The sequence below is a fragment of the Anopheles funestus genome, chromosome 2RL (genome assembly GCF_943734845.2).
Source record: "Anopheles funestus chromosome 2RL, idAnoFuneDA-416_04, whole genome shotgun sequence".
NCBI classification, from domain to species: domain Eukaryota; kingdom Metazoa; phylum Arthropoda; class Insecta; order Diptera; family Culicidae; genus Anopheles; species Anopheles funestus.
The window spans coordinates 26,060,197-26,074,437 of record NC_064598.1 but is presented as its reverse complement, the minus strand read 5'-3'; the positions used below and the strand labels follow the sequence as shown (position 1 = coordinate 26,074,437).

At 43.2% G+C, this 14,241-nt stretch overlaps 1 protein-coding gene across 1 annotated transcript in view; it reads right to left on the bottom strand.

The window, feature by feature from the left end:
* Window positions 1-4,229, bottom strand: part of LOC125765320 (helix-loop-helix protein delilah) — a 29,629-nt gene extending 25,400 nt beyond the window's left edge. The window contains exon 1 of the mRNA XM_049430333.1: window positions 3,096-4,229. The gene's annotated coding sequence lies outside the window, so the exon portion shown is untranslated. The remainder of the gene's footprint in view (window positions 1-3,095) is intronic.
* Window positions 4,230-14,241: the final 10,012 nt, after the last annotated feature.

The window sequence follows — 14,241 nt, the reverse complement described above, 5'->3', positions numbered from 1 at the left end:
CTTGAGCCGCGTCTGACCTGCGGTGAAGCACTGTGAAACCGGATGGTTGGCGGTTAGCTTAGTACGGTTATGCGTGTTGGATGGTTTTGATAGATACAGAGAGAAAGAGAGAGAGAGAAAGAGAAGAGGCGGGAGTGTTCGAGAGTAAAAAGAGGCTGGCCACAAGTGTGAAAATCCACACTTGTCTGCAACGCGCCCGATTAATGCTACCAACGCGAACCCGATCGGTAGGGTTCGTGATAGCCTGTGCGTTCAAATCTTTCGTCGGCTGCGTGTCGTGGTGCTCGAAGAAAGGAAGGAACACCGATTCGGATTCGGAATCGATCGCACTATCCACAATCACGCCATCGATTGGTCTTGTTTTCACACCCCTCCTCTCCCCCACTTCCCTCTTCCACCACCTTCCGTATCGCCCTCCTTCCCTGTCGATTTGCTAATCGGTCTCACACGCAGAGAGACGCACCGAGATCTAGCGGATCGTTAGCTGACAGCAGGCGTAACGGCGACAAACGACAATCACATGCCCTAGAAGTCAATTAACCTCACTTTTAATTTTGTTTTGGTTTAGCAAACGAGCAGCGCGTTGGAAAAGAATGTGATTGTGTGGTTCCAGCCATCACCATGGTCAAAACAAGCGGCGATTAGAAGAAGGAGAAAATATCATTACTGTCATCGGCTGAACAAGCCATTAAATGTTTTTCAGTTGGGGCTTTTCACCTTTTGTTTTTAAATGTCAGAAGTAAATTTGGTGAGAGAATGTGACTTTCAAATTTTTACTTTTGACAATTTTTGTAAAAGGAATATTTTTGTTATCCTTGATACTTTCTACATGTGTGTGCAACTATCCTTTACACGGAAAGCAACATTGCCGAACTGTTTTTTTAAACATAACCATATACAATTTACCAAGCGTAATTAACTTTACAATCTATTCATCGCCCAGTGAAACTACACAGGAATGCCTTGTTTTGTTGGCGCGCGGAGAAAAACTGCATTCAATTAATGGGCGCAACAATGTAACTAATTAACACGCTACAAAAGCTCGGATTGGTCATCACCGTGCGTATATCATCGGTTTTGAACGATCAAACCCTCGAGGCGGTAGCTGACGATGACTACAGTGAACTCATGCCAAAGCCAGAACTGATAAGAGACTTTGGATGATCAAAGCACCAGTTCGCAGGTTTGGATTGCGTCGGAAAGGCACGGATGAAATAACTTCATCATGTTTTCTGGCGGTTTAAACCATCTTTAGTGCCACATTCTTTAGCCACAAGGCCACCAAATGCCACATTGTAGAAGAAAGATGTAATAAACTGTCCGTCTTTGGTGCGGTCTTCTTAGTGCTCATACACGGAACTTCATTCCTGGCGGTAGTTTGGTTTCGGTCGGCCCTGAAGCAGCATACAATGCGCATTCCAGATACCAAAGGCGGGTGGATACTGGGCAGTTGGAGGAAATCCCGAAAATTAAGTGAAATCAATAAACTCATATATTTTATTTCGCCACGGTACGCCGTCGGCACGCTATCGCCAAAAACGGCGCGATACGATGACTCGGTAATATTGCTCCGTCCGGAATGCACACGAAAACGCATCGAGCTGCACCGTGATGCTGGGTCGGTTTTATCAAAGTTTAATTAACATTTCACGGTGGCCATGGTGGAGTATCCGTTTTTTTCGGGGCGGAAAAGGTAGTTGGATGGAGTGTATGCCGTACATTGGATACGCCTGCGGGCGTCCTGGTAAGGTACACCCCTGAAGGACATTTACCGGATGATGCTTTGGTAAAGTTTGTGTCATTTTTTAATTTTCCATTTCGCCGTATGCGTTAGTGGCAGCTGAATGTTTCTGAGAGCATATGAAAAATTTAATTCAATTATGTTTTCTGTTACAACATGCCGCTGGCATAGAAGAAGCGTATGTTTTCGTTACACATTTGTTTACCGAATGGATTTGTAAAATATTGAATTGTGTATTTTATCGTTTTAAGGGAATCTCTCTCTCTCTCTCTTCTTGCCTTAACGACGTTAGAGGTAATGCCGACCATTTCTGGCTTACTAGACTTTTTTTTACTAAGTAGTCGGATGACATACAATATCGAGCCGTCCTCGCGATTTAAGGGAATATGCACTGGAATTGTTAGCAACAGCAGATACTATTCCTTATTTATATGTTAACCAAAGCTCTGGTTCCTTTCAAAAAATGACAATAATTACTCAAAAAAGCTTCGAATAACTCCCATGTTAACTGTTTGAAGTGATCAATAGCGGACCAGGTAAATGAATTAAATTTATAGCAAATTAATACGTATTCAAACAAACTCTTAATGGTTTCGTTATATGTTTCATTTGCACATAAAGCACTACGATTGGGCACGATTTAATCGAACTCCCTTTGATTGAGTAGTGAACCAAATTTATTGCTCGTTTTTCACGATCCCAATGCGATGCGTGATGTTAAAGCTAATGTAAACCGACACGGCACGAGCTAAACGACCCAACGAAAATCGTTCGCTGGGACGATAGTTTGTAATGTGATTTGTCAACAGCAATTGCGAGCTACCGCCTGGTGCGAGATACAACTCGACGATATCGAGGATGTGCTGCGGCGTACAAACCGAACGTACCACGATCGCACCCAGATCACGTTCTATTAATTGCTTATTCACCACATCATTTGTTCGCGCCTTGTTGCACCCGTAACAGCACGTCCGCAAGACCTAGCGAACGCGTCTCATCTGTTTAGGAAACATCAAGTAGTGACAACTTCCGATGTTTACTGCTTAGAAGCGCTGGAGACTTTTCATTTGTTTTTTTCCCTTTTTTGCGTCCCACGTTCAAAGCACAAAGCTCAACATGTCACTCGACTCAACTCGTGTTACCGCATCGAAGCGTTAATGGAAAAAAGGAGAGGAAAAAATCTAAACGCACACCCACGATCAGTTTGACTTGACATTTGTGTCGTCTTATCGTTGTTTATCATAAGTTGTTGTATTTTATTTGTCTTTAGGTGGAAAAAGCGCAGGCTGTAATACTGTCAGCTGTGCGCGCAGATTGAAATTATTGGAGATTTATAGAAATAAAAGACACTAACCTACTGTAAACAGTGTTGATAAATCCGATCGTTGCTGTTATCTTGCTGAATTCTTCTTGACGGTTGTAATGCTCTTCTTTCCAAAATCACTTTCACTTTCAAGCTTCACGATTGCGTATACTATAATTATCTTACATGCTTTTTTTCGCCTCGAATCTATCTGTCACTGGCACTTGTTCTCATACACGATCGATACTAAAACCATTTAAAACAAAGCACTAATGTACTGACACTTTAAAACCATTGATTTCATCACCAAAGTTGATAACGATCAAATTCGATGGACCAATAAGATGATCGCTGTGAAGTAACTTCAACGGCCGCTCAAACAACGAAACCATCCTATCGTTCGGCTACAAATCCTCGACGCCGGTGATGCCCACTCATCCATATTGCGGGGACAAATACCAGACCGTCACCAGGGCGTCAACAGGCGCCTGTCACACGCGAGTCTCCAGAAATTTAATCAGCCAAAAAGGGGGTTTGGGTTTGAGAGTTTTGTCAAACCGCGTACGTCTGCGAGCGTAGGACGACAGGTCGCACTTTTTGGATGATTTCTCCACCCTTTTCCGTTTCTCCCATCAAACCGCAACACACCAACACTTGGCAAACGCGTTGCCGACGGCACGACGGCAACGAAAACAAACCCCACTTGTAGTTTTTTTCCTCTTCTTCTCAAAGCCTCTATTTTACGGTTCACAGCTCACTTCCATTCACCGGTCACACTCACGCACGGAAGTTTACACCCCACGCAATGGGTAAACGAAGGCAACAAAAACATTGGAACAACTACACACGGGCCTCGGGCGCAACCCCATCAAGAAGCGCAAACAGCGATCAACATCCCTTGGTGAGGAAAGCCGCCAGCTAAAGCTTTCGTACGTAAGCTCCAAATGCACGACGCGTGTACATGCGTATCCAGCACACGCCTACGCCACGATGCGTTCGCTGCAGGGCTGCAAGGGCCACGCGGAGGCGTACCGTCCTTTTGGATTGTATTCGTTTGTCCCTTACGCGGGCGCACACAGCAGCGTGGGATGAGCTCGTGCATCGAACGGTACGACTGGAGCGCACTAGCTGTACGCGATCGAGAGCGAGCGGATCGCGCGTGTTCCCGGCACGGCGGATAAAAACGAACTGATCGGTTGAAGCGATTCGAGCGGTTCGTCCAGCCGTGGGCTTCGGGTTTGCAAAGTGCTCGATCTGTTCGGACAGCCGTTTTGTGAGTTTGTCGCATGCTACAAGATTGATCGAGTACGCATGTATCTCATACGATCTATGAAAACTGAGTGGTTTGAAATGGTATTAGAAGAATATCATTTATTGAGAATAGTTACATTATAATATCATGGATTATATTCTGATTCACTACGTGGGTAATGGAATAAAATGTCTAACAGCAAAAGATAATCAATCGTTCGTAGTGAGATGAGAAAATCATTTTCTTAATATTTTAAAAGACAACAAACTCTTCCAAGTTGTTTTCACTTTCGTTTGAAGATTCATTGTCTTATTACAAAATCCTCCGAGTGTCTAATAAAACAGTTTATTTTAGATTTATCTTGATAATTGTTAATTTGTTAACATGATTCGTTAATATACGAATACTTACTGAAAAATATTAAACAAAAATATGTGGAATAACATTCAAAATACCTTCTAGTAAACTGCGTATCGATGCCGATGCGTATACATCCGTTAAGATACTGTAGCATGCTCACCGTAGACCACTCTCTGAGTTCCAGTGCGACACGAAACGGATACTCTCAATCAATTTATGTTGCGAGAGCCAGAACATAAATAATCTGGTAAAAGAGAAGTTTGCAGGGTTTACCGTACGGTTGAAAATCATAAAATATTTCAGTTGATGCTTGACTGACCGCTAGATAGCGACTTTGAATAATGTTTCACTTTGTGTTTTAAACATTTTATGTTTTTATGTAATGTTGTCGCTGTTGTCATAAACAGTAAAAGACGATTTTAAACAAGTAAATATTTTTTTTTATTTTTGTAGATTTTTACATACATGAATGCAGATAAGCAGAGCGTAAGAATGTTGAATCCATTTATAACATTTTTCTACATCCAGTGTTTATTAAGTGCTTACTGCTATAATTACAAGAACTTGTTTGTGTTGAGCAAGTAAAGTGCTCCATCGGCAACAAATGAGATCAATCAAAAGCCATGAGCTTATTTAAATTCCAGTGAAAAACGATTGAACCAACGCAACTCATTTATCACCAAAAAGTCTTGGCTCGATTTGTCATCCTGTAGAGGCCCTTACAAACAAAATAACGACAACACCTCCACACAGATTCGCAACACCAGATTCTAGCACGACCCATGTCAAGAATTGTGTGACTCCGCTGGGTGTAACCGAACGTCCGGCCAGAAGCGAAACTGTAACATTGCGTCATTGAGCAGTTTTTAGCCCGGCCGCCTTATCCGGAAACAGTTTTAACCGGCATGCGGGCATGGATGGAACGGTGTTGGCGTTGAATTTGAATACTGAATCATGTTCCGCGGAAACAGCAACAAGACATCCCGCTTGAGTCACTTTCGATGTTTTTTTTTCTCGCCGCTCGTCGTCCAGAGGAGGAAAAACAAAAAGAAAAAAGCGTCTCTCTCCGTGTTGCGAGAACTCCTTGAAGATCGGATTGTTTCATGTTCACACCAGTGAACGTAGTACAAGCGCACGACAGCCAACCGTTGTGTATTCTTCCCTTAATGAGATTCGGAAATGAAGCACATTTTCGTGACAGCAGCCTCACGAAACCATCGTCTGGCGTGGTGGCTTGACGGGCGTAAAGGTAGCGCGAACGTTGCTCACACCTACGCGGATGGTTCCAGCAGTGAATGATGGCATGTGGCGCGTGCTGGTAGCGCAAACAGCCCAACTAACACCTTGGACGTAGCGATCCTCATTTATCGAGAGGATGCTTGACATGCGCAACCGAACAATGGTTGACCAACGTGGAGGTTATGTTTCGCTCTGTCAAACGTTTGACTTCGAACATAAAATCGAACATTTGAAGGTTTGCGACTGCTGTTTATTTATACTTTTGGTTGTTTTTTTTTTCGCTTTACTTGCTCTAACTCGATGGCGTTAAAGTTTGGCGCCAAATCTGAGCTCATCTAGCATCGAACCAGGCTGCGTGTGGGAGGTGGTGGCGATTGAGAGCAGTTAGCAAGGTTGGCGTGGGATCGTAGCATTGCGGTGCTGTGGATTTGTATCGTACCGCTTGTTTGTTGGCCAATGTCTGCAGGGTTCGATGTTTGTGGTCAGTCTGGGATAGTGTTTCCTGGGATGACCGGTTCTGCTGCAGAAGCACTCAAGGGCACTAGACATCACGGGATCCGTCGCTCAAGCCTACACAGAATTACGGCTAAATTAATTAAGATGATAGACAGTCTAGTCACGCGTCGCCTCGACAGCTCCCAGGGCTATGAAGGAGAGAGCATTCGCTACAGTGACGACTGCTGTCGATAAAGAAGATCTCTTAAGAGTTGGTGGATTTAGTTGCAAATGAAACTTTGATTCGAAAATGAACCTCTGTGTAGTAAGATACAATGTATTCTTTTTTACAGAGCTTGCAGAATATCGTTCAGATACTGCTATGAAGATAGAAAAGTTACATTAAATTTAATTAAACAAAAATAAATATTGAACTAAATCAGCTGTATTTGTTTATAGGTAGTTATAGGTATAGGTAGTTTTTTTCGTTGTAATCAAGCTTTGCTAAAAATAAATAATTTTAACTTTGAAACGATATTAAAATAATGAAACCAAACATTTAATCCTAAGTGCAAATATATTCATTCTATGAAATCTCCTGTCTTATAATGATTTACATCTTCCAAGCAGTGAGCACACCATCGCAAATGACCACATCGATAAAACCGAACGATGTTTGTTTCAGCCCGTTTGCTTCCGGCTTAAATATATGACATTCTAGCACTTAATCAACTTCCAACACTGAACGACGGCCGTGCTGTTGCTGCTCGTTGGTCATTTGCAAAGAAAGAAGGAGGTTGGTTTTTGCATTAATCCTCCCACTAACATGAGAACATTATAGCTCGCCAGCTTCGCCGGAAGAAATGCGTAGACCGAGGGGCTTCAACTCTTAAGTCACTTACACCACCGCACAAGGCCATCTGGTTGTTTAAAACTGAAATCACACTGTCTGATACCGGAACGAACGGTATAAAAATCGGCGCACGCGTACGTACACACTACAAGCATATATGTTACCCCGTTCATCCGCAGTGGCAGTAAGTGATCGTAAGTTACGAAACGGTAACAACAGCAACCTTCTTGCGACTGGTTCGTAAACGGATGTGCGGAGGCGCAACTAAAAACACATTCATACACCACGCAGGAGCCTTCCATCACGCTTCCAACGCGCAACGGCGTAAACACGTGAACAAAAGACATCGATTTACCGACAAGCGACGAACCTGTTGCAAGCAAGCGTAAATCGCTTTTCTCTCACTTAGTTTGTTTAGTTTCTTTTGTAAAGCTGATGAATATGCACAAATAAAAACTTCGGTACGGCATTGTTGACATGTATTCCAGCACTCGTTGGGCTTTTCGTGGGGAGGAAGGTTGACATAGGCAGGATGCAAATGAAGAAAGGGTGCATGAAGGTTAACGAAAAGAAACTGCATCCTAGGGCTGGTTGCTGTTATGTCGGGGAGTGCACCGAGTCTCTAGTGCAGTGCAATCAGGCAAGCGTGGTCAATAATCAGTGCAATTTATTTTGCAACTTCCATTCACGAAACCACTCGTGCTGTGGTAACGTTAAAGCGCAGATCGGGTCTATTCTGGTGCACCACATTAGCATACATGTTGAGCAGCACACGCGTCCGGAATATGACGGCGAGTACGTTACGGACGATGAGTACATTTCATTCATAAATTTCATCAACAACCAGACGTGAAGGAGTTCATTCATAATCTGCTGTACGAAATATCTGCCAGCGCAGTATGGCTTTATTGGTTTAACGATAGGTTTTAAGAAAAGGTTTTTTTTTTATAAAGAAACGATATTTAGTTGATATTGCGACATTAGTTATATTTTTTTTTGTAAATTGAGCTGATAAATCCTTTAAGGTACTGTAATATATAAGATGTTGTTTTTTAGTTTACACACTTAAGCAAATCCTGTCCCATACCAAATAGCTTCGATGAAGTTGTGTAAAAGTAAATGTTCTTGAGCAGTACCAAAAAAAAACCATACACCGCACAGCCATGGCAAATTAATTCATACTGGAAAAATGATTTATCAACTAATACTCACCATACGTGGTTTGAATTTGCGTTAATGCCACTCGAGAGGTTACTTTGGTTCGTTTTACCTCATCGAAGACCAGCTGGACTCATTCCGACACCCACCCGGAGTGCAAAATTCATTCATAAACTTCATCAAATGGATCGTAGGCGTGAGTTGTGTATCCGTTCGTAGTATATGTGTGTGTGTGCCTTTTTTTGTCGTCAATTTAGTAATTCTTCCGCTCCATGTTACTGCAGTGATCCTCCGGCTGTGCGGTGCCAGGGCCAGCTTCAACACCGCCAAATCGTTTTTAATCGTCTAACGATGTACTCATACGTTGTGGCATCGAGGTAAGCATTTTCTTAATGAATGAACACCACACAGCTACAGCGTGCCAGCCTTCGCTTCACCCACGAACAGGTAGCATCGGTTTCGATGAATCGAAACACGGCGGCTTACAAATTGTGGGGGCGAAACAACATCATGCGCCATTACACCGCCGAACGTTCGACCTTTTGCCGAATGGTTGTGCGTTAGCTGTGGTCATTGGGGTCCGACGTCACGGAGACACGGCGATTATGTCACACCGTATCCGGTGGAAGGCGTTGGCGGATATCCGATTTTATTCGATTCGAGAAGAATGCTTTTTGAAGATATATTTATAGTCCACAAGAGGCTGTTTTAAGATGCTTGAATATCTTTAAATATTGTTCAAAATGTGTGATTTATTTTATTTTTCTTACATTGACTTTCAGTTTAATTTATTTTTTTTGTCTGATTAAAATATTATTATTAGCAATCAATATTAATCGTGTACTTGAAAAAAAACAATCCAACAAACGCTACATATTCAGCTATGTATTTGGCGTGGAATTTTGTCAGTCTATCCACCAACGCAACACGTGCGCTGCGGGACAATAAGCGTGCTGGTAAGTGGTCCGAAAGCAGCTTTTAAAAGCTCCAGCTCCCCAATCGTTCGGTTTTGTGAAGGTGTGAATTAAAATTTCAAATCATGAACGTGCGAATTGCAATATTGGCATGTAGGCAAGTAGGCAACACCCATACGGTAAGTGATAGTGTTATTTATACAATCTTGATAGCTGAACCTGACTGCCCGGTCGATCGTGTTTATCAACTGCAATCTGATTGAAGTCGATATCAAAATAGAATGCTAATTTTCGTCTGCATCATTACGAGTGCATTTTTTGCACTGTTCCTTTCTTTTTTTTTGGATTTTCGTTTGCAGTTTCTGATCGAACCAGTGCGAGTAGGAATTTATTTACTTTGGTTTAGGTTTGAGTTTTTTTGCAAATGCTGGTCTCTAGCCGACAGGACCTAAGGTTTTTTTTATTCATAAGGAACGGTCTGGACGTATTGCTAACCTTTTAAAGTTGTAGTGCCACAAAAGAAGTAGAATAATCAAATTTTAACATTACATCATACTTAGAAATTCGCCGAGGGTCGGTATTAGTCACTTTCTTGAACGCTTAAGATGACATGTTTAGACGAGAACATGAAGCTTCGGCACGTGGATAAATGGATACCTTTTAATCACTTCAAATATCTCCGGATTTCCCTACAATTTTATGTATGTGAGTCTTGTGGTATCCTTCAAATAACTCCGAAACAATAAAGCACCACTTCCCTTCAGTTAAACCAATCTCCCGGAAGGTGCGGTTAGATTGTGCCACAGAATACAACATGCCCTTTCAATTTAATTCCTTTTAAAATGAAAATGCACCACGGACGCAGGCACGGTGGAAGTTCAATAAAATGTTCCAATCGCGTTACATTCTACGTCCGGTATTGGAATGTCGATAGCTTGGTAGGTTAGGAATGTTCTTGGTCTGGGTGAAGCCAAACATTCGGAGTTCAATTTTTGCACATTACAAGCTCAGTAAAAGGGTTTGCGAAGGCGCTTTTTCGCATTCAACCGTTGCGCCCTGGCCCTGTAATCGTTGCACATGATGGACACAGCTCACAAAAGGGGCTCACAACTTGCATATGAGCTCGCAGCAGTGGAGAAACATAAAACACCGCCAATTGGAACGTCCGATCGGAGCTGCCCGATAGCAGGCTGAGGTTCGTATTGTTGGCGAAGGTCTTTGCTGACCAGCGCCGCTGTAGCTCGAGCTTATAATCATTATGCTATATCTTCCACCCGTTCATTCTCGGCAAGCTGCATACTCATGCAACCGGCGCTGTCTGCGGTCCTTCCTCTAGCGCTTATTACTGTCAATCAAAGCCGCCGACACCTCCGATGTATGCTAACGGGGTGCTCAAACATTGCCGCACTGGAAATCAAAAATAACATATCTACCGTGCTGTCAGCTGAAGGTGGCAGCACTTTTTCAGAAACGAGTCTGATCGGGTTCACCTACGTACGAGCCGGGTGACATTATCCGCTTTGATGTCAAGTGTTAGGTGGGTGCATTTCGGTATCAGTTTTACGCTGAACCTCGGTTGCAGTGTTAACAATTTTTTGTTGTGTGTCTAACAAAAAATATATTTTTGTCTTTTTATCAAACAATGTTATATGTGCGGTCGTTAATGACATAAATTCTTTACTAACATAAGCCGTGCGAATATTATCCAAAAATTACTATCCTAAATAAAAAAGATCTCATATCACGAAGCTCTTAAATTTCAATCTTTCAATCCCGAATGTACAATCTGAACGTTGTTTTCTGTCCAAAACTGCTGTGTAGCAATAAATACTTCGAATCATAACCGTCGCACATTTGCAGTCACGAGAGAACATAATCACTGACCAGTTCGATGCTTTCTTTCCGTACCTGAAACACGTCCCATGATGAGAGGCGTACAAACAAAAAGGGGAGGATTGAACGAAATGGCCAACACCCAAAGCCGGATCATCCTAAGTGATTTCCGCTGTCACGTCGGTACGAGGTGCGATCGGGCCAACGCCTTCGCTTTCTGCCACACGGAGGATGCACTCCGTGTTGCAGTCGAGGTCTTCCACGGAGGTCGTTACTGGAAGTCCCATAATTTCCGGTCGACAAGCGTGCTACGTTGAAAAACAACCAACCAAAAATAGCAACAGTAAAATAAAGAAGAAAAACAGGTAAAAATACACACACGCCGAACAAAACATTCGTTCGCACCGACGGCAAGCTTTACTGTTCCATGGTAAGCGCCAAGCCGCGTGGATGGGGTTGAATTGTGAAGCATAACGCCTTCTTGTGGAAGACAAATGCTCATATGCCACGCGGTTCTGCACCGTGTACCACACGGGCTGGGAACCGTACCGTGATAAAAGGAGCTTGAGAGAATTCGTGTGACATGATATCGTGTACCAATGTTTTTACAGTGCCGCCATCAAAAAGGAACATATTATTTCCCATCCTTTTCGTGCTCCATTGGCTCAGTCGGGTCGTATGTTGATCTCACAGAACTGGAAACGTTATTCATCTAGAGCAACAAGCAACGTTTGCAAATGTGAGTTTAGTGTCGGAAGTATTCGCAAGCTTGTTTAAGTGGCCTCACAGAATTACCAACGTACGATTGCTTGATGTGAAAAATAGTCCATAAACACATATGACTCAGCGTCTGGTGGTTTTATCTTCGTCGGGAAAAACAACCTTAAACGAAACGTTATGATAGAAGTTGCCGTGGTTCGAAACATGTAGGAGTCACCCACGCCACGCGACCAACTCCTTCGCACAGGCAAGTGAAGATGCGCTGGTTCGCCTTCAGGCACATCCAACGATGGGTTTTAGCGTTGTCTGAATAATGGCAGACTTGGGCATCTAGGGCGTCCATCAAGTTATAAAGAAAAACTCAGCCTTCAGTACCTTCGGGAGATGTTGGAGTAGTTTTTTTGGAATAAGAACGAGGATATATGAATAGTGGGAAAAATTCTGTGTTAACAGTAGAATTTATATGAAAGATCCCTAACTGATCTGGTTTGGAGCGCAGCTCATAAGTATTTTTTCGTAACTACACTATTTTTAACAACTTTCGCTACAACCTACGATCGTTAGATCCTTCATATTCCGAACGGTGCTAACGATGCACGTCTACCCACCTATACGCATCTATCACGTCACGTCGTACCAGTAACCGCTAAACGATGGTTGGGAGACACGATCAAGCGACCCGGATTAAAACACCATCCAACCCCATAAACCGTCAGCTCAGTGTACATCCATAAGGCACCAGTAACACCCTCGGCTAACCCATTGGCTCATCCACACCTCCACACGAACGACTGGGCACACTTTAGCACTCGGGACGGGTCAACTGGATGGATGGGCACTTGAGCGAAGAAAGAGTATAAAATGGTCCTCCTCCGTGCGGCTGAAAACGCTTCCTAAAAGACGCTCTTAAGCGTGTAAAATATGACCAACTGTGGTACAGTGGCGAGTGGTACCCCATACTGCCATAATAGCTACACCGACCCAAAGTAACAATTTCATGTTTCAACTGCAACAACCTCCAGGAGTGACTCACGTTGCCTGCTTACCCATTTGCCCCCCCGGGGGTGCACCGGGGTCAGCAGCGTGTCAGGGTGTTTTGGTTCGGTCCGAGACGCATTTCCCACCATATTCAATACAGCTGGAGGTGATTGTGTGCAAAAGGTAAATTGGATCTTCGTTACGAGAATTAAGCGACCGAGGTATTGTTTGAATTGGTTTTGTTTATTGAGAAGTTTGTACAAGGTTTTCAAAATATTTTAACAACATTGTTAAAATTTCTAAGGAAATACATTCTTAAAGAACAAAAATCCAGATGTTGTCCAACACAGATCTTTCGTAATGATGGTGTGAAATATCGAGCTCATTGAACCTTGATACCATCCATCGATTAACCTATTCTAACCCCGTTTACCTCTTTTCTCGTCCTTCCCTTTGTTTTAGTGTCCGGCATACATACGCATCAGTTGAACTTACCTGCATCTTGGCGGCTGGCAAGCGAAAATTGAAGACCTCGGTCAATGTAAATTGCCGTACTTTATGGCCGTGCAATTGCTTTAAAAGCAGACTCCCACCAACACCTTTTCTGCGAGGTGTTCCCACCCGGTAACCTCTTGGACGGTCACACTGCCCCCTCCGGGACTGTCGCCCACCCGTCTCAAGCGGCCCACTCACCTTCGGGCCTGTCCGATGCATACTCGATTTTAATTGATCATAATAAAAATGGTTTTATGGATATGACCACGGCAATTTGTACCGTAGTTCTAATGCACCGCCAGCACAGTGCGGTGGTTTTTCTTTCGCAGATTTCCATTCGCTTTGCACCAGTGATGTGGCGTCTGTGCCGAACCGTGGAAGTCTCACGCCCTCATAATACCATCATCGGTTCAATTTGATTGGCATCAAATAGAGGTCCTTCCGTGATAAATAATGGAAGCATATGCCTTACCTTCCACCACAACCGTACGTTGCAACTGACATCCTTTTGCCTCCGATGCATTTACTGTGCCGAAGTAAGATGTTGTAGCTGTCAGCGTTCTGCAGTCTGAGTGATAAATATTTAAAAATTATGATGCCCATTTTTCCTGCCGGTGGTGGCTCCCACATGTCCCGTGGTCAACGATCAACAATCAACAGTCGGTGGCTGGATGGTACAAGCCGATTTATGGTATGATCACTTAGGTCATAAGTGGACTTGCACTCACAGTGTGCGTATGTACAGTGTTGGACAAAACATTGGAACTATTGGGATGCTTACATTCGCCAGATAAAAGTATGCGATTGAATTAAGACAACATCGTTGGTATTTTTTTTATTCATGAAGAACGGCCTGGCCGTATTGCTATTGTTGGTGTCTTATTTATATTCAAATCTGGGAGAGAAATAAAATGGTTTCCTGACCTTCTCAAATCCTCTAATCTCATATGATTTTGGGCT